The sequence below is a fragment of the Rhinolophus sinicus genome, chromosome 16, assembly GCF_057876585.1.
Source record: "Rhinolophus sinicus isolate RSI-liver-muscle chromosome 16, RSI-T2T, whole genome shotgun sequence".
NCBI lineage: Eukaryota > Metazoa > Chordata > Mammalia > Chiroptera > Rhinolophidae > Rhinolophus > Rhinolophus sinicus.
Window position 1 is genome coordinate 109,994,821 of NC_142516.1, and position 22,093 is coordinate 110,016,913.

The 22,093-nt window shown below is 35.9% G+C and overlaps 1 protein-coding gene across 1 annotated transcript in view; it reads right to left on the bottom strand.

Moving 5' to 3' along the window:
• The window catches only part of VEGFC (vascular endothelial growth factor C), a 191,982-nt gene extending 170,567 nt beyond the window's left edge, over positions 1–21,415 (bottom strand). Inside the window, exon 1 of the mRNA XM_074329888.2 lies at positions 21,300–21,415. The gene's annotated coding sequence lies outside the window, so the exon portion shown is untranslated. The remainder of the gene's footprint in view (positions 1–21,299) is intronic.
• Positions 21,416–22,093: the final 678 nt, after the last annotated feature.

A 22,093-nucleotide genomic window follows, 5' to 3' on the forward strand; every position in this document is an offset into this window, starting at 1 on the left:
TGAGCTAGATTTTCAAGGTCAGTGGTAAAGTAGTAGAATTTAATCTTAACATGGAAAACAAGGAGAAGCCACTGCAAATTTTGTATTGATAAATAGGGAGAAGAGAAAGTAATATGAAAAGTGGTCTGTGAGTAGATTATTCTAATAGCAGTTTGCAAAGTGTTTTGGAAGTAACAAAGAATAGAGAGGCAAGTAGGGAAATGTAAGTTAACAGCTTTTTGCTTATATGCTTTCATCCAAGGTTCATTCAAGTATTATAACATATAGAACTAGTGCTCAAAAAGAATCAGTTTTGCTTTAAAATTTATATGCTTTTTTCATGTCACAAAGTCTACCTTTACCATATGTCCCTTACGTGACAGTCCTGTTGACCCCAGACTGAAGCAATGGTTGATCCATTCCATGAGCATCCAATCCTCAAGCCGCGTTGTCGGTGAGGCTGATGCTCAATTGTTGAGCTCTAAGACATGTCTTGGTGAATTAGACTGAGCAGATGTGGAAGCCCAGGGTATTTGTTTGTCTTTAATTAAGTGGACCTCCTCATTAAGGAATCACAACTTATTTTCAAAAGTGTAGTTTTGAAAGGGCATTGCATGGTGATGCCAGGTCACTTTTTATAAACCTTCACACATTGTCAAGAAACTGGTGTTTAATATAAAGTCAATAGTGCTTGTAATTATAGAAGAATTATCAGAGACCTATCAGAGGTTAAAAAGAAAAGAAAAGAAAAGAAAAAGCTGAAATTGGTTTGCATTTGCAGGCGTCCTGGATAGTTTCATTCAGTAGATTAGAGCAAGACTCTAATTTCCTGAGATTTTGAAATCATTATTTACTTTTGGTTTTAACAGGGAAAAAAATTCAATGCCCTTAATTAACATGCCAAGTCTGTAGATTTAAGGTAAATAGCAAATTTTCACTTTTTATGATATTTTTCAGAAAAAAAATAGTTTTTCAGGGAAAAACAAAACAACAACAAACTTTAGCTCTGAATCCATTTTCAGTGACAGAGATTGTATCAGCTCATCCACCTTCTTCTGTTTCTTGGAGTATAAACTAATTGTTTCTTTGGCATGCCTTTCCCCAGATTTTATAAAGTTAATGAATGTAAGATGATGTAAAGGCAAGCTGCTCCGCCCTGGAAGCTCAAATCTTAAATGAGGTTGTCTGAAAGACTATTTTTATTAGATGAACTAGAAAGCCCTTTTCACAGGGAGATCTTATTTCTTTTAATCTCTCTTATTTGGTTGCTCCTCATGAGTTTTTCTAGAATTACGGATTGTCAGTTCAGTTTCTGTCTGTTTTACACTCTTTTCTCTAGTCTCGACTTTTATTTTTTCCATCTAAATAATTGGATCTTAACTACAATGAACCATTTTAACCAAACTTATTTTTTGGTAAAGTTTTCAACAACAGTACAATAAAGGAATTGGCAAAGTTGTAACTTTCGAAGTAGTGCTTTTTAGATAATAAACTGGGAGAGGAGATAATAACTTCTGAGTACAAATTAGGCTTGTTTTACCCACTGCTATCCAGTAAACTGAATCATTACTGAAAAACCTGACCACCTCTCTCCCCTCAGCACTCTGCCGAGATCTCTCTTAAGCTACCACAGTAAGCCAGAGTCTCATCTCCAGTTTTCTGTCCATGTTCACCTGTACACTTATATGCTTGGCTGTTTTCCTCTGTTCCTACTGAATCCCAACTAATAAACTTTACAGCAAAATATTGTTTCCTTCAACTTCTGTTTCTGTCTTTACAACTTTCTGCCATCCTTACATCTACTGCAACCCTTTTTTCTAATTTAGCATGTTAGAGAAATTTCCAACAGAAAATTAAAATCTTTTATAAAGCATTCCCTAACTAAATGGAAGAAAAACATAGTTCAAAATGTTAAAATATATGTACAGTTCTAACACAACAGATTAAAAAGTGGGAGTTCCACCCATCCATTTGGAAAGTTAGCTAGTGTTGTTTCATTTTGTTTTTACAGAGTTGGTTGATTTGGCAAATTATTTTATGTTCTAGGCAAGGCTGTGTTTTCATGTTGCCAACCAACTGGCCAATCCATTAAAGAATCACTAATGGATTGTTAATGTCAAGAAGATAAAATTTGTTAATGGGCTCTTTCATTTTTAAATTAAGATTTAGGGTGTCATATTTACATGAAAGATATGTGGAAAATATTTGTCTTTGCTATAACAAGACTTTTTAAGCAATGTTCTAGCTGTTACACAATTTCTTTAGATGTACAATTGTTTGCTTATGTTTCCATTTCTTTTCACTATTTATTTACAAAGAGCTTAGCAAATAGTAAATGCTTACTAAATATTTATTAGGGTGATAATTATATGCCTTTTCTTACCCATTATAGTAACAGATTTAAACTGCTGGTGTATCTGTTAAAATTTCTTTGCAGATTCCCAAATAATAAGCAAAGTCTGAGTCTTTTGTCTCCTACACAGAAATATTTCATTTTTTGTGTTAACAGTGATTCATTCAGAAGGTCTTTGAGAAATATTGATTAGATAAACAGAAACTTTGTATTATATTTTTCTAATCTTTATAAATCCTTACATATTACAGAAACAAAAACTGAGCTTCTGAGAGATAAAATGAATTGCCTGTGGTCAAATAATTAACTGACAAGAATGTGTGAAGCCTGAGTTTTCTCCTCGTAAATTTAGAATAACATGGAAATATTACAACCATAGTTTGTTACTTCATTTTAAAGAAGCAAGAGAACACTTTGTAATGTATCCATGAGGGAATGTTTCATGAAGAGAGTGGCATTATTTAAATTGATGGGCAGGATTTCTAGAGACAGTGATAGTGCGCGCGCGTGTGTGTGTGTGTGTGTGTGTGTGTTTGTGTATGTTGGTGTTGGTGGGAGTACAACCAAACTAAAAGGAACAGCATAAGCAAAAGCATAGAGATGGGCATATATGTGGCAAATTTACAGAGAAATAATCTGTACTTTGTATTAGATAATACTGGGGAATTCGGCTTTAAGGAAAAACTGATTTGAGATTCAGAAGTGCCTTAAATACAAGACAAGAGAGTTTAGACTTTAATTAGGAGGTAATAGGAGTAAATGTAAGTTTTGGATTTGAGGGGAAAATATGATTAGTGATTCAGGAATACTAATAAGGTCAATTTGAGCTGGGAGACATCTGAGAAACCTAAATTATGTAGAAGATTATTGCAGTAATGTAGGCTTCAGATGATGGATGGCTGAACTGGGTTGACCCAGTGGGATAGGCGAAGAAGGAGTAGATTGCAGGCGGGTCTGAACCGGGCTGCCTGTGGCTGGTGAGGGAGAGAGCCAGGATCACACACATTTTGAACTTGTGAGACAGGAAGAATCCTGGGCTCCTTTTTTAGAAATGAGGGGAATGTAGGGAATAGAAGCAGATTTGTGGAGAGAAAGTGAATTTGCTTTGAGATGTAATTCTTTGGAATTGGTAGGACAACATGTTAGCGATAGCTAGCAAGTAGTCATAGTGATGCAAGTGAGAAGCTGGAGAGATTGTATTTCTTTAAAAGTGGTTTTGTAGTTCATTAGATATTTCAATAGGTGACTGCGTTAGTGACACCTTGTGCATTTCCACCTCTGCCTCTTTACATTCACCTGTGCTTCCCCAGCCCACATAGCTTCTGCTCTCATTTCCTCCTTTCCAAACCCGAACTAAACCACACAGACTCTCCTCAAATATTTACTCTATCATAAAGTTTCCATAGTCACCTCAAAGTGTCATCTCCCTTGTTAATCTTTTAGAGACCTTTTTTTGGGGGTGTGTGTGTGTGGCAGTTTTAGGTGTATAACAAATTAAGAGGAAGGTACAGAGATTTGTCATATACCTCCTGCCCCTACACAGGCATGGTCTCCTCCCTCACTAGTCACATCATTCACCAGAGTGGTGCATTTTTTACCGAAGATGGATCTACACCGACACACCATAGTCACCCAAAGTCCCTAATTTACCTTAGGGTTCACTCTTGGTGTTGTACATTCTAGAGGTTTGGACAAATGTATAATGACATGTATCCATCATTATATCATACAGACTATTTTCACTGCCCTAAAAATTATCTGTGCCTTCGCTCATCTTTTATATGATTCAGTGTTTATGGAATTACTTGGATATGAGATAAATGTATTGAATTTTAGACCTTGAAGGGATATGACGTTTTATATTTTGCTGGTAAATTTCTTTCTCATTTCCTGCAATAAGAAACAAACCTTGTGTATCAGCCCCGATTGCATCTATTCACCCTCAGCTCTTAGCAATGATCACTCTTCATATTTTAGGGGGAAAATGGAAGCCATCAGACAATTATGATCTCTTCTTCCCATGACCAAATCTACTGATGAATTTTTTCTCTCTGTTTAACACAGTTACATCTGCTTGAGACAATTGTTTTTCTCTTAGCTTTTGTGAAAACACCTCCCACTGCACTGGCGCCTCTTTTTTTGACTCTTTGGCTGCCTTTTCCTCCACTGCACTATCTATAAATATGTTATTGTCATAGGATTGTTCTTGGTCCTCTTTCTCTAGATACACTCAGTCCTTCAAACATCTCAAGTGGCCGTGGTTTTAGAATTCATGTATGTGGATTTACACACAATAATACCTCCAGCCCTTCGTGCTCCCTAGAATCAGGCTGGCACATCAAAATGCATACTTGACATTTCCACTTTGATGTCTAATAGACATCAGAAATATCCAAAACAGGACTGTAATCTCCCCAATTCCTGAAAGCCTACTCTTCCTCGGTTATTACCATTCTCAATTTATGGCATCTACATCCACACACTTACTCTAGTCATAAATCTGGGAATCAGCTGAGATGCTTTATCTTCCTTCTACTTCTAAATCTAATCTACCAGAAAATGCATTTGGCTCTACTTTAAATGTACATCTTAAATATGGGCAATTATCCCATTTTTCCTGCTGCCACACTCATCCAAGATGCTATTATCTATCACCTGTATGAGCGTGAAAACTTCCTAACCCATTTTTTATGTTTTCACTAGCCTAAATTATGTTCTGCACACTAAACCCAAAGTCACTCCATCATTAAACAGCTATTTATTAAGAATCCCCCAGGCATTAGGTACTGTCCTAAGCATTGGAGATAAAGCAGCCAACAAAACAAAATCAATTCCAAATCTCTGCTCTCTTTCCATTTGTATCCTTTTTTTATTGTTTTTTTTTTTTTGGGGGGGGGGGACTCAGACAGTAAACAGACATATACAAAGTTATATAGTATTAAATAAGGATTAAAATTAAAGCAAGGTAGACAAGATAAAGCGTACAAGGGTGAGACAGACTATTATTATTTCATATAGGGCCATGAGAAAAGATTTGCTCATGAGGTTATATTTTATCTAAGACCTGAAGGAAAGGGGGAGTAAGTCATGCAAATATCTGGGGAAAGAGGCATCTAGGCAAAACCAACATTAAGAGCAGAGTAAGTCATTGCAATGCCTTTTGATTTTACATTAAACCAATGAAGCATTTTGAGCTACAAAACAAACTTTTTAAGATTAGAAGCATTGCCCTGGCTACTATGTGAAGAAGCAGGGGCCAGGGTTGAGCAGCAGGTCAGGGGAGAGGTTTGCCCTGCCACAGTCTGGGTGAGTGGTTATGGTCATTTGCACCAGCTTGCTATTGCTGTAGCGGGGACAACTGGTCAGAGTTCGTAAGTATTTTGTAGATGAAGCCTATAGGTTTTTCCTGGAGAGGTGTAGTGAGACACCAAGGCTCTTGGCTTTAGCAACTAGAAATGCATTTTTACCGAGATGGGGAATACCTTGGGAAGAACAGGTTTTGAGAGAGAGAATAGGATTTGGGTTTCCATCATGAGGTGTATGACAGACATTTAAATGGAGAAGTCTAGTAGATACTTAGATAAATCTGGAATTCAGAAAAAAGATAAGGACTGCAGATTAGAATTTATGAGGTGCCAGATTTCCAGGTGGTATTTAAAATTGATACTGGACACAATTATTTAGGGCCTAAATACAGATGGATAAGAGGGGAAGTGTGAACAATGTATCATGGGACACTTCAATATCTAGAAGTTAGAAAGATGAGGGACAATATATATTGACATTATTTCCTTATCTCTCGACTTGCTTATTGATGTAGCTTATTTCTATTTTGGCATAGGTATGGTGAATGCCTGGGTGTGATCCACTTGGTCTCTGCTTCTTCAACTTCCAGATTAATAATCAAAATGACTCATCCTTAAATTCATATTAATAAATGAAGGATTTACTGCCTTCAATCAATTTATGCTTAACAGGATTTTCAAAAAACCCGCTCAAATACCTATTAATGATACAATTAAAAATAAATACATGATATATTAGAGAATTGTACATATGAAACCTATGTAGTTTTACTATTGTCACCCAGTAATTTAATTTAAAATAAAATAAAATAAATAAGTGAGTTATTTAGAGAACTAATGATGTTTACTTATGAAAGTAATAGAACTTAACGAGTTTTTCAGCCTGAAATCTACTACCATTGGATTGGGAAGTCCATTTCAATGTATCCATAAATTCACTGAAATTGTAAACAATATTTTGTACTAAGGACATTTTTCAGTGGAGAGGGATACATAGCTTTCTTTACATTCTAAAAGAAAACCATAAACCCTAAACTATGGTTTGTAAGCCACTTTAAACATACAACTTTTAAAACAATTCCACATTTCTTCCAAGTATAGGCCACTGGTAACTTTAAACAGTCAAATTTATATTCAGAAGACTTTGGGGATAAGGGAACAAAAAGAATAAGAATTCAGTTCTTTCTGAATTTCAACAACAGAACCATTCTGAAAGAAGCATGGTTAGTGTTATTAGAGGAGCAAACTGTTTGATTCCATGGGCTGCTAGGCACCATGTCAGCTCTCATTCTGTGGGTTACCATTTCAGTTTCTATTTTTTTCTTTTTGAAAAAAGGACTTAAGATTTCCTTCAGTTGATTTTGGAAAGCAACCTCAGGAAATATGGTAGAATGTTGTTTTTAATTATCATAAACTATACAAAACGCTTCAAGGTCTGACAAATCTTGCTTGTCTCCTCTGAACGATGTGCACATTGGCGTGGCAGCTTGGGGTAGAATGGAGTTTATGTCCTGGCAGAAAGATCAAAAAGTGAATAGGACAAAAATGAACGTCTGGGCCTCTGCACAATTGGTCCACCCTGTATTAAGACAAGCAGCTATTCTGTGCTTTGCACTCAAGGGGGTATTCTGCCACAGATTTTTCTTGCCAGTGTTTTTAGAATTACATTAAAAATAATAGGTATTAAACACACCTCCAAATATTTGTTCCTTTGGAAACTAAGTTCTTATATTACCCCATTTTCCTCTTTTGGAAGACATTTATGTCTGACTTTACATTACTTTAAGAGAACACTCCCAGTTTCACAAATCTCTATTCTATCACAGTGACGAGAGCACTGAAACTAATATTTCTCAAAGCAACGTGAAATAGACGAGCTACTGAGCTTGCTGTTTATTAAATTTCGTAATAATATCCCAGCTGTTCTAGCAGATAGTCTTTAAATGCTATCTTTGGGGACCTACTGTGTTTTCATTTTTCTTTTGTTAGATTAACCACTTTAACAGTCTATTTTTTTTCAAGCAATAAATTTGACTACATCTTGGGAAGTTCTGTAAAATTTTTAAAAGTTGATTTAGATAAGTTTTATTAAAATTTAATATTGTATTTTATCTTGATTTCTTTGTAATCTACTCAAAAGTTTTTAAAACTCATAACTCCATAAATAAAATTATCTGTGGCAATTCTTTTTCTTGACTGTCATGAGTCATGATATTCTGACATGAAAATAAACAAAGAAATATAATTCAAAGAACCTAAACTAAAATATTTAAAGCACAAAAGTAGTCAATAAACTTAATGTGTCTTAACCTTGATATTAATACCAAGGTGAGAAAAACTATTAATAGACATTTTAAGAGGATCTTCGAGTACACTGTATAATTTAATGTTTATTCATTTTGAAATGTGACCAACAGTCTTATTAGAAAACGGAAGTATACAATAAACAAAAATCAGTCTCCTGGCTAGTGTTTCGAAGTCACTTATACTGCTGAGCTATTGAAAGTCTTTATGAATGTTCTCTAATGGACTTTCATTCAGAAATAAATGATTTGGCAGATGGAATATTTTCACTCTTGATTTAATATACTATATTACAGAATTTTTGTTGGTCTGATTCCTTTTTCTATTTTTAGTTGATGGTAGCAGCTGTAGAATTAATTATGGGCACTAACTTTTGAGACAAAATCACATTTAAAATGGAAATGATAACACCTATATTCACTTATTTAGCTGAATGGAATATCAAGAACAATGCCAGAAATGGAAGTTAAGCAGAAAAAGAAAAAAATAATAATAAAAGTTATCTAAGCAACTGAAATATTGATTGAAAGGCCATTATATTATATCTCTGCTTTTCTCTGACATTCTTTTGGACAAAGTCTGACTACTAGTACGTGCTTAACAAGAGCTAAATGGATGATAGTTTATACTTGATGCTAAAGGACTCCTTTAGTTGACTTCCTGGCCCACAGAAAATTAACACCAAAGGTGTATAAGTAGATTAGAGAAGAACAACCTGCTAGGGAAATCTATAGTGGGGCTAGAAAAGGGAGAAAATTTCCCCGTGCTGAGAACAATGGGGAAAATTAGAGAGAAAAAAATAATTTTTAAAATGAAATAGATCTTGGGCTGGCCCAGTGGCTCAGGCTGTTAGAGCTCCATGCTCCTAACTCCGAAGGCTGCCAGTTCGATTCCCACATGGGCCAGTGGGCTCTCAACCACAAGGTTGCCAGTTCAATTCCTCGAGTCCCACAAGGGATGGTGGGCAGCGCCCCCTGCAACTAAGATTGAACACGGCACCTTGAGCTGAGCTCCTGCTGAGCTCCTGGATGGCTCGGTTGGTTGGAGCGCATCCTCTCAACCACAAGGTTGCCGGTTTCGCCTCCCGCAAGAGATGGTGGGCTGTGCCCCCTGCAACTAGCAATGGCAACTGGACCTGGAGCTGAGCTGCACCCTCCAAAACTAAGACTGAAAGGACAACAACTTGAAGCTGAACAGCACCCTCCACAACTAAGATTGAAAGGACAACAACTTGACTTGGAAAAAAGGCCTGGAAGTACACACTGTTCCCCAATAAAGTCCTGTTCCCCTTCCCCAATAAAATCTTAAAAAAAAAAAAAAAAATGAAATAGACCTAAGACCCACCAAATCAAACAATTTTGGACTACTTAATATAACTTAAAAACATGAGTGTCATCAAAAATAGCATAGACTGAAAATGTACATTAAAATAATGTTCTTGGTTCATCCTACAATGTACCTATATTCAGTGTTCCCATTTAACCCGAAAGATGATTAATACAAATGAATCATACACTGATAATCAGCCTAGTCTTGATGGAAATAACCAACTTGGGAGACAGACAGACTAGATTTTACTCTAAGGTCAGCCATATTCCATACCAGTGCTATCCAGTATAAACACTATGTGAGTCACACATGTACTTTTAAGTATTCTGGTAGTCATAATAAATTCAATAAAAAGAAATAAGTGAAATTACTTTTAATAATATATTTTACTTAATCTAATAGATCCAAAATATTGTCTTTTCAATATGTAATAAATATTAAGAATCATTAATGAAATATTTTACAACTGTGTTGGTATTGAGTCTTTGAATCCAGTGTAAATTTAACTTCAATCAGATGTTAAATTTTCACTGAAATACTTGATCTCTATTTAGACTATATAAAACTTGAAAAAGTAGACTCATATACTGAAATTATTCCACACACATTTAACAGTTTTCTAACAACTGAATTATCAATTTTTAAATTAATTTTAAATTAATTGAAATTAAACACAGTGAAAAATTCAGTTCTTCACTTGCCCTAGCCACAAAAAGTGCTGAATAACTGTATGTGGCTAGTGGTCACAATCTCAAACAGCACTGTCATGCATGGATGTCCTTGGGCAAGATTCTAAAGCCCTAGTGAAAATGGGACAGCAAAACCGAGGATTTGATATATTCATAAAGGGCCTATTTATGTACTCATGACTCAATGAATTAAGGATAAATATTTCCCTATGAAATCATTTACTGTTTTATTGTGAAGAAATTAGTTTTATATGAATTTTATTTACATGGGACATATTGCCATTATTACCTGATGAATATGATGTTAATATATATAATAAATCTCAGGTAATAGTGAAGAAAGGTATATTGATATACATGAGAAACTTATAAATAAGGTGAATATTTGGAGTAACTATTTAGGTTCCTAGCTGCTTATTGTTCTTTTTTGGAAACTTTAATTTGAAGGGAATAATAAAATGTGATATCCTAAGTATAAAGTTTTTAAGCAGACATAAGAAACTATCAGATTAATGATTAACTATATAAAAGGGAAGATTTTCCATTCTGCCTTTCAATTAGAAAAATATATAATCAAATTCTTAATATAGGATACCCCTGGATGGTGACTCTTAAAACTATATGCCTGGGCCTTTATATGATAAGTTATTTACAGTTCTTTCACACATGTATGTATGTAACTATTGAATGGTAGAGATTTTTTTAAAAAGCTATGTTGAATTATATTTAAAAGTTGCATGTAATTCAATTGTGAACTTGTCTCTTGTAACTTTAATGAGTTCTTTAATGTCTTAGCTTTAGTGAAAATTACGCAAGGCAGAAACTAACATGGATATTTCCACAAGAAAATATGATTTTCTAAAAGTACTCCTTTTTCACCCTACTTCCAAAATACTATAAATATTTTATAAATAATGCAATAAACCATTACATAACATTTACAGTATTCAAAAGTTAAAATGAAGATAAAATGTTTTTCTTCACATTAACAGTAAATTTTATCATCTTACACATACATATATTTCCAGATAAATCAACTGTCTGATTTCCAAATTACATATTTCATATCTATTTTCACATTTTATCCATACCTCCTGTTTCTAGGTCTGCAGGGCCTTTACTTTTCCTTGTGCTCCTAGACAAGGAAAATCAGGCGTGGGAAGTTAAGTGACTTACCCAGGGTGGCTTGTTGGCAGTAGAGCTGGAGCCAGAACCCAGGTGGAAAGCCACGCTTTTCTCCACGATTCCTTAGAGCCAAATTGCGAAGTATTTTTAGTAGGATTTCCACTCACTCTGTGTCATTTAGAGCCAATAAATAATGATTTGCAAAAGGCAATAAAATAATGTATTCTACAGAGAAAAAACTGGGCATGGATGGTTTTGCAGAAAGAAATAAAATCACTTAAATTGACCTCATTACTTGAGCTTCTTCCCAGGAAACTTTTCTATATGCATTATTTTTCCTGACTGCTTATATAGCCCTAATGAGTTTATCTTTTCTGTATTATTTTTCTTCTGAACGTTCTTGGGCAGCAGGGTCGCAACGGAGCTGTAAGTGTAGCCATTAGAATCTGACAGCAATCACCGCCCTCACACCCCAGTAACAGGGGTCCCTGCTCTGTGTCTAGGCCATTATGACCCAAAGGCAGTTAAAGTTTGAGAAACACTGCTTTAGAGGGCCCCCTCATGTCCTTTTAGATGCTCCCAGTGGGCTAAGATGCTCCCTTTGGGCAAGGTGGCCACAGCTGGAGAGGAAAGAGCCAACTCCTCCCTTTATTAGACCATAGCCCAGATTCCTGGACCCAAAATGTTCTATGCTAACAGCTCTGAGCCTGCTTCCAGAACCTAGATTGGCTTATTTGCCAAGTCTGTCCTTCCTTCATAGGTCACACCACTGAAATAATCTCCTTCCAGCCCTGAGGTGGCCAAGGATGATTGTTTGTGATGTGTGTGGACCAGCATGGATGTGACAGCTGTGATGCCCTCTTGTGATGGAGGACAGAGGCAGAACTGAGAAATGGTGGGGTTTGTTTCTGAGAACACTAAGGAGTAAGAGATCTAAATTAGAACCTCACTTTCTAGGGTTTTATGAAGCATTATTTGTAAAGGTAAGTGTATATGAGGTATTTTATTTAAAATGTGATTAGTTTGATTTGTTAAATATGTAGATGTATGGTAATATGAACTTCCTCTTATGCTTTTGACCTGAGTCTTAAAAAACTGTTAGAGGCAGACCCTGAAGGCAGAAGGTAACTTGAATCCTAATTCAACTATTCAAGTAACTTCATTAGTTAAGCAAACACCCTCTACAGCTTCCTGCTTCTTCCTCTGTAAAAGAGAAGTAATGATAGTTTTGGCCTGTTGAGTTTGGTACATCAGATATCCTGGTGGATGTGGACTATTTAGCCTAGTGCTCAAACACTTTTCTTCCCTAAATATGAAATCACCAATTTTCCTTCTCATGGGTTTAATGCTATTTTTTTTTTTTTTTTTTTTTTTTTACCACACGATTAATGTTCTAGATAGAAAGAATGTGAAGCAAGCTCCATTTAGTTCAGAGTGCATCCTTTCTGGGCCCCAAATGATATGTTAACTGACAATCAGTCTTAACCTCCAGCTGACTGAACACATCTTCATTGTGACTGAGTAGTAGAACTAGGGTAATGATAAAACAACCTCCGTTTCCTTCCTATTTTGGGGGACCAAAAAAGCAAAAAAAAAAAAAGCATCTAAGGCAAGAGTGAAAGACATGGAAAGTTCTCTCTTCAGAACTGGTTCTGAAGTGCTATTAGTTCTATCAGAGTTTCCATACTTTCTTCTTTCTGTAAGTAGGGAATCTGGGAGATCTGAAGCCCATGTAAGATCCAAGAATCATAAGGGAGAGGAAAAATGTTCCTAGTGAGATGGGAGTTGAGTGAAATATCCAAAGAGAGGAATAGTAGATACAAGGAATGCGACAGGCGAAATCAGGAGAATGAAGAATCTTCTAAGCTAACTTAAAGAAAGAGGGTAGGTAGAGCTGCCAAGTTACTCTCCAGGGAGAAGTGACAGTGTCCCTCTGAGGGAGTGAGACCACGTGTGGGGAGGAGAGAGGGGGAGAGGGTACAGGTCTTCACTTATTTTCTGTTTGTTTGTTTGTGTGTGTGTGTCTGCAGAGGCTGCCAAGTGTGGGTTTAGAATTTTGGTATAGGTGATAGTTATTTCAACATTCATGAGCCAGGGGAATCCTAAATTATGCAATTCTAGCACAAAAATCTTTACAAGGAAAGGTTTTATTTATTTTTCATTTTATAAAGAAATGTTAAATGCTAGTGAAAAATGTGTTTTTATATATTTCACCAAAGATATTTTAATAAGCTTTTTTTCCCTGTCATCTTGGATTTTTCTCATATTGAACTGAACTCTCATTTCAAGGAATACTTATAGTTTGAAATAAGATTATCCCTGTGTGACTATAGCATTAATCATTGTCATACATTAAAGTGTTAAATAACATTTTAAGCATAATCTTTGGATTAAGATTTGTATAACAACCCACTTGGGTTTGAGAAACACTTGCTTCGTGTTGCATCTGGAATTTAAACTTGGAATTTTCATTAAACTGGGCACTAATTCAAGATGCCTATTATTTAGAGTATTTCCCCCCACATTTAATATATCATATGTGCGAAATTTAGTCCAGGACATTGGCCTTGTTTCTCAACTATGGAAAGTATATCATCAGAAAACAAATCAATGAGCTTATCAATCATGAGAAAAAAAATCAGTGGTAATATACCAACCTTTTCCCCATAAATGTGTAGACTTCTTTCCTGTCTGTACCCACAGAGAACTACTCCCATCACCCTGCCGAGGTATTTAAAGGTAGAGCTGAAACACTGGAAAGGTGGTCTCAGTAATGTTCACTGAACACTGAATTAATGAGCACTGGAACCATGCTGTTCTGAAATTGTTATTATATTAGGCAATAAACATCCTGATTTGAAACCATTTTCAATGGGGCCTTCTACAGCTTGGAGCAATGTGTTTCCTAAAACTTTTACAGAGGAATGAGGAAGTATGAGTCTCACCCCATTTTTAAACGTTTATTTTTTCTCTACATAATAATAAATGTTATTAATTTCAGTAAATACTACTAAAACTATTTACTAATATGTGTAACCAATGATACTATTTTCTAATAACCATTATATTTAATATATTTCTTATTATTGTCAAATTACTTATTCTGGCAAACTGTTGTCCAGTATAGTTTTACCACCGAGTACTCACGATGTAGATATTCAAATGGCTAGTAAACCCATGAAAAAGTATTGATTAGTGATTGGGAAAGTGAAAATTAAAATATAGGAAGATACTACTACACTCCCTCAAGAATGATACAAATTCAAAAACACTTAGCAGTATCAAGTATAAGAATTCTCACTCACTGCTGGTAGGTGTGAAAACTGATACAAATATTTTAGAAAGTTGTTTGTAATTGTCTACAAATGTTATAAACATGCATATTCTGTGTTAAATAACCAACAGAAATGGGTGTGCTTGTGAACAAAAGATATGCATGAGCACGTTGATAGCAGTGTTATTTACAACAGCATTAAACAACAAAAAACACCAAATATCCATTTATCCAAGGATAAACGGATGCATAAATTATGGTATATGTGTGGTTGAATTTTAGAGACATAGTAGTGGGTGAAAGAAGCCACACAGACAAGAATGCATACTATCTGGTTTCATTTATAAACATGTTCTTCCACAGAATAAACTAGAGTATTAGAAATCATGACAGTTATTACCTCTGGGAAAGAGGTAAGAGGTGAGGATTGGGAAGAATCTACTGGGGAATTTCTACTGTAGTCATACACTAGAGGTCTGACAATTAAGTTTGCGAACTTGTTGCAAAGATGTTGCTAAACTTTTTGATATCAGAGGGATTATTCATTATGAATTCGTACCAACTGGACAAACAGTTAACCAAGTTTACTATTTGGAAGAGCTGAAAAGGCTGCATGAAAAAGTTAGATGAAAATGACCTGAACTTTTTGTCAACAATTCATGGCTCTTGCATCACGACAATGCACCAGCTCACACGGCACTGTCTGTGAGGGAGTTTTTAGCCAGTAAACCACTAACTATTGGAACACCCTCCCTACTCACCTGATCTGGCCTCCGATGACTTCTTTCTTTATCTGAAGATAAAGGAAATATTGAAAGGAAGACATCTTGATGACATTCAGGACATCAAGGGTAATAAAACGACAGCTCTGATGGCCATTCCAGAAAAAGAGTTCTAAAATTGCTTTGAAGGGTGGACTAGGCACTGGCGTAGATGCATAGCTTCCCATGGGGAGTACTTCGAAGGTGACCATAGTGATATTCAGCAATGAGGTATGTAACACTTTTTCTAGGATGAGTCCATGAACTTCATTGTCCAACCTTGCATGTACTCTACTTTTCACTTATGCATTGAGCTGTGAATTTATGTGTTTTGTACTTTTCTGAGTGTATTGCCCATTGTATTACTTTCCCAGGACAGCCATAACAAAGTACCACAAGTGGTGGCTTAAAACAACAAGAACCTTCTCACAATTCTGGAGGTTGGAAGTCCAAAATCAAGGTGTCAACAGAGCCACAATGCTCTGAGATGGGGTGAATCCTTCCTGCCTCTTCCGAGCTTCTGGTGGTGGCTGCTGATACTTCATGTTCCTTGGCTTGCAGCTGCGTCGCTCTAATCTCTGTCTGTTATTTCATGTTGTTTTTACTTTGTGTCTCTGACTTCACATCAGCTTCGTATAAAGACACCAGCCATACTGGATGAACTAAGAGCCCACTCAACTCCAGTATGATATCATCTTAACTACATCTTAACTAATTATACCTGTAAGGATGACCCTGTTTCCAAATAAGGTCATGTTCTGAGGTGCTTGCAGTTAAGACATCAGCATGTCTTTTTCAGGGGACACCATTCAACCTGTAACACTCACAAAAAGTTGAGGGGCTTTTAATCTCATTACCTAGCTGTTAATTTTATTATATACACTTTCAGGTTCCTCTTTCCATATCTATTCATAAGTCATACTACACAGTGTTTTGGATCTGTTTTTTGTTTGTTTGTTTTTTCACTTAACAATACATTGTAAAGAACTTTCAAAATTATCACACTGTCTGCACCATATTAATGCTATATAATATACCCTTTTAGGAACTACATAATGTTTTAAACCAGTTTTATATTCTTGTAAACGGGGGTATTTTCTAATTTTTTTAATGATATCAGCACTTCTGACAGGAGCTTCCTAGTAGCTCAATCATTGAATATATACATAACTATTTCTTGAAGTAAATTCCTACATGTAAAAATGTGTGGAAGTAATGCACAACTATGTCTTTTGATAGTCATTAACAAATAGGAGTCTAGTATTAGGTTGGTGCAAAATTAATTGCTGTTTAAAAGGTTAAAAATTGCAAAAAACGCAATTACTTTTGCTCCAACCTAATATATTTGTATCCGTTTCCATTGCTGTCAGTGGGGTGTGAGAATGCCTGATCTTTACACCCACCCACTTCAACAACCAGTGTTATATCTTTTTTCTTTTTTACCAATTTTTTATAAGGAAAATGTCATCTATTTTAATCCACATAATGGTTACTTTTCAAAACTTTCCTGCACATATATATGCAACTCGAAGTTTCATTCTTCTTTGTATACTATTCCCTATGCTTAATTTGGAAAGTTGGAAGGAAATTCTTACCACCAGATCTATCATTTAAAATAATTCTTAGGCTTTTTATTTTTATGGACCTAACCACTATAGAAATAAAATCAGAATTGTCAAAAGATTATCAATTAAGGCATCTGAATTTATCAAATGAAGACATAAAATACAAACCAATTTTTAAAAAAAAACTAGGTTTTTTTTTACCATTACTTTTTAAATGATGAGCTGGGTTTTTTTACAAAGAAAAGAAATGGAATGGTAATTTCAAATTAAAAGATATTCATTACATTGTATAAATATTGTTTTAATAAAGCCTAATATAATTGTTCTTGTTTTTCTTATACTTTGACAGACAATTGAACATTTCTTTGGGGACTAGTAATGCTTCTTAAATTGGTAAGGATTATTTTAAGGCAACTATACCACTGGCCAGCAGGCCAAAGTCTCATAATGGCAGGTCACTTGAGAGGTCTGTCAGACTGGAGTTTTGGAAGTGATTGGTAGTTTCCTTTAGGTGTTGTAAGTATGATAGGATGATACATTTGGAGTGGGATGTTGTCAGTCACGGCTATGTATGAGTATGTATATTTGTTCTTAGTATAATGATTATGGTATCTGAATGACTCAGAAAAGTCTAAATGTCACTGGATCCTGAATTTAGATCTCTGAATAACAACGAATGGAGCAAAGAGCAAAGTTTCAGCTTGGAGCGTCTCAGCAAAGTCGACTCCTTAAGCCTTGCTTCTCTGTTCACTTGGAAAGCATTCTTAAAAACGTTTGGCTTTCCCAAGGCAGATATCAAAGTCTGTGCAGATGCCATACTGTAGGTGTCCCAAAGCTGCACAAGGAACTGCCCAGCAGGATTTATTTTCACTCTCACTTTTAAACTTCACTGTGTAAAGTTGTGTTACCACTTCATGTGTTCCCTAGATTTTTTTTCAGCTTTTGCCACTTACAAAGAGGGAGTATCTTTTCCAATGCGAATTGCCCTTCATTCTGTGATTAGCAAAACATTTATAGACAAAAGGAAACAGTTCTGGTTACTGCTTTTTATCCTCCTCAGCTTTTATTTGAAATCTTGCCAACTGACTCTCCTATTACCATCTTTCAAAATAATTCAAGGTATTGTGGTTTATGCCAAAATCAACACAAAAGTAAGGCACAGTATATTCCATTTGGGTTGATAATGCAATAAGATATTGTTGTTTTTCTTCTGTCTATATATGGCCTTGCATTTAAGCAGTTTAGCCCTCACAGGTCCAGCCAAATCATCTGTCCTAAAATAGGTTTCTTTTTCCTTTGGATGTTTCTTCGGATATCCCTTTGGTATTAAAATGTGTATTCCAAGAAGTGCTGTAAGTTTTAATTCAGCATTTATTCAAATGGAGGACAAAATTTTCCCAATCTTTATACTCTCTTAGATCAGTTCATTATGAGTCAAGTCCAGTGTTGTCCTGGTGACAGGAACATGCAAGGTGCACAATAGATGATCGCTGATGAACTAGAAACTATTTTACTGATTCAGAGGAAGAGATTTTATATAAATTCAATTTTACCCCATACAAAAAGACACCCAAAACACCTATAACCAAGAAAGTACATAATAAAATTCACTATTAGGTCAATGTTTCCTATGTGATGCCTGTAAAGCACATTTAGCAAAGGCTTAACCTTACATGAAATCATGTTGATATATGGCACTCAAACATCAAGTCTGTTAAAAAGTCAGCCCTTGCACTTGGAATAACTTCTTCCAGGTTGAGTATTCCTTTCCTCAAAACCACAAGAAAAGTTACAACATTTGCTGCACATGGATTTATAACATTTAGCAAAAACTAAATATTATTTTTAAACTTGAAGAATGGGAGAGGGCAAGATGGCAATTTCACAACAGCACCTTGAGAAGATAAACACAGGGTTATTGTTATTTCCACTTCCCTTCACCTGTAGTCAGGGAAGTGATTCCCGTGACATTCAGAACTTGCTTTGTGTCCTGGGACTAGGGCAGAGTAGGAAGGGCTGGCCACTGAGCACCACACTCTCCAGTGCTCTGTGCTACTCCAGACAGCACGTGGGGACAGTTGTAAACCTTCATCATACCACTTTATTTAAGCCAATATGTCCACCATTTGCAAGTGGGGCATTGTGTTTAGGATATAATGGAGAATTGAGGTAGGGTGCTTAGATTTGTTTAGCTGTGTATTAGTTATTTAGATTGATTAGTTTCATGATATGGAAATCAATCTGTCACTCCTCATTACAGTTTATCTTTAGTGTCTAATTAAATAAATTTCCTCTCCAGCTCCTATTTCATGTCTATCCTTCAAACACATCTGAACTGCAAATGGAAAATGTCATCTCATAAAAATAGCTATATACTTTAGCTAAAATGAAATTTATAATTGTATGATTTTATTCTTGTTTATAATTATGCTCACATATACAAAATCTGATAATAATAATAATAATACTATTTCAGGTGCATGTCAGAATGAGACAGCTAAAATCCCTACCTTTAGCAGCTTATAATTTCTGGGCTATGCTTCCAGATACCAAAATCTCTTAAACTAGTTTATAATTTGTGAGCATTTATGACATCTTAAGCTAATTTGTATTATTTTGTAATTAAACAATTTAATCAATTTATATACAAAGTTAATGAATTTATTAGAAAAAAATCTACTCTGGACGCCATCAGATGGTTGGTAGCAAAATTGGTCCTGACATATTAAACATAAATTTTATTTTGATGGTTGAAAGAATGTTCTCTATTCAAACAAGCATAGGATTCAGAAAATGTCTGCCTGGGTTTGAATGTTGGCTCTGCTACATATTACTGTGTGAGTCGGAGAAGTCCTTCTGCTTCTCAGTTCTTTGGCTTCCTCACCTAATAAATTAGGCAATGATAGTTATGTTCTCATAGGGTTGATTGTTGGGAGGACTAAGTAAGATAGTAACTGGAAAGTCCTACTATCTTATCTGACTCATAGTTCCTCAATCAAAGCTTTTACCATTATTATGTGTTTAGGCAATTGACTTAAGATAAAACTCAGGGAGAACTGAATACAAATGAGGTTATACTCATCTGTCATTTGTCAAAAATGGTTGGTTTGTTTTATTTGTTTTATTTTTGTTTTTTTGGTATCATCTAGGTTTTAGACTCTGCTGAAAACTTACATACAAAGAAATAAAAATCAGATATGTAATCAGAAAGGAGGAGATTGATATTCAACATATACTTAGATAAGAATCACAATGCTATAAATGAAGAAATACAGATTTATTTTCTTTTGTTTCATCTTAAATTACTGAAATGTATACCCTTTTATTTTAGTTTTCACCAAAAGGATCAAGATCTACTCAGGTTATTTGTGGAAAATGTATTTACCTAAATTTTTGGAGGTATTTAAGGAAAGCCACAGTGGAAGACATGAGGTTCTCGTCTCAACTTTACTTATAAGACTCAGATGCTTCAGTTTTATAAGACACAGTAGAAGAAAGTGAAACAATTATATTTCCTGCTTGATGGTTCCATGAATTGTAATCTCTTTTTTGAAGTGTATCTCATAATGACTTTTAGACAATTTTAACCGTCCTGTGCCTCAGGAGTTAAATATGGAGTAGGGTATTATGCTTTATGCTTTCATATATGAATACTGTCCATGATGAAAGATGCCTAATGAAAACAAATTATTTTATTTAGTTCAACTCCCTGAAGTAAGACCTGATTCTAAGAGAAAGGATAACTATGCAAAATGTAAAAAAGAAAAAAAAAGGATTAGTTTACTATGATGACCCCAAATTCTTGTTATGTCTAAAAAGATCAATGATGTAGAAATAGGATCCAGCCCATCCCCTGGCTTTTCTCTTTTTACATATAAAACAAATCAGCACATCTGTACTCTTGGCTTTCAGTGACAAACTCAGAATAGATCTAAATTACAAAAGCAATTAGGGTTCAAAAGAAAAGAGCTGTCAGGTTGGGAAAACCCTCAACTGTGTTACTCTCCTTTAAAAATCCTGCTTTTGCTAAGTGATACCTCAGCTTCATTAAGAAAACATTAACTATCCTGCCTAAATTAATTCCTACTACCCCAAGAATACACTTAGTTCCTTACTGGTTGAGTGTGTTTTTTCATATTATATTTGTTTAATTTAAATAATGTATTTGGAGGACATTTAAAATAGTGGAGTAGATAAACATTGTGCCTGCTTCTTTCCATGAACACATTAAAATTACAACTAAATAATAGAAAAATCAACCTGGAAAACCATTTGAAGTCCGGCTGAAGAGCTTTATAACTAAGGATATAAAGAAGAAGCAATGTCAAGATTGGTAGGAGGGGCACAGACGTAAACCAGATTAGTCCCCAAGCTCCATGTGATGGTTGAAAATACTTTGGCTGTGGAAGTATCCCCCAGAGGAGCAAGGGACCCCAGACCTCCACACCAGGCTCTCCAGCCCAGAGTACTGGTGCCAGGAAGAGGAGCCCCCACAACATCTGATGGTGAAAAACAGTGGGGATTCCAACCATCCAGGTGGGACAGAAAGCTGTGAGAAACCCGAACGATCTCTTAAATGAATGGCACACAAACTTACTCACTTGCACGCACTCACCTTGGGTTCCAGCTGAGGGATGATGATTCAGGAGGCATCAGAGGCATACAGGGAGTAGACTGAGGTATGTAGTTTGAGACAAGTGCTATAGGGCAGTCTCCATTTTCCCTGTGGAATGCTCCTCCTGTGCAGCAAGGCAGGCAGCCACCATCTTTAATGTGTTGAGCTTGTTTATGGCCAAACCTGAATCTGATTGGTCAGATGAGCTCTGGGGCTCCACCCTGCTGACTCATTGGGATCCTGCCCTTAAAAACTCCCCCAATGTTGGATGCACTTTCTCGGCCAGCAGCCAGCTCTGCCCACATTGTACTGTTTCTTGGAAAACTATCCAGAGTCCATGGACTCCCGGTGGGCGACAGCTGGTCTCACTGTGCTCTGAGACTTTTCCTGAGTAGTTCCAGGCTCATCACTGGCACCAAACCAGAGTGTGGGGACAGAGTCCCAGAGAGCAGTATCTAGGCTCTCGACCTCATGTGGAAAGGTGCTGGCTTGGGTAGTAGATGGCCATCAGCTGTGACTAGTTGGCCATCAGCTGTAAACAGTTAGACATTAGCCACTAATATAACTGCTGTGGCTACTCTAGGGAGTTAGTTCGTTGGCAGAGAAGGGACAGCAGATTGAGGCTCCTGCTTCCTGTGTCTCCAACCCAGCCGCCAGTTAGAATATAGTGGTATGACTCACCTATCTATGGCTCTGTTGGTATTCGTTTTCGGCCTCACCACATCCTGCGGGGAGGAGGACCAGAGCCCCTGCATGACACAGAGTCTACATTAACCTGGTAAACATAACTCTTC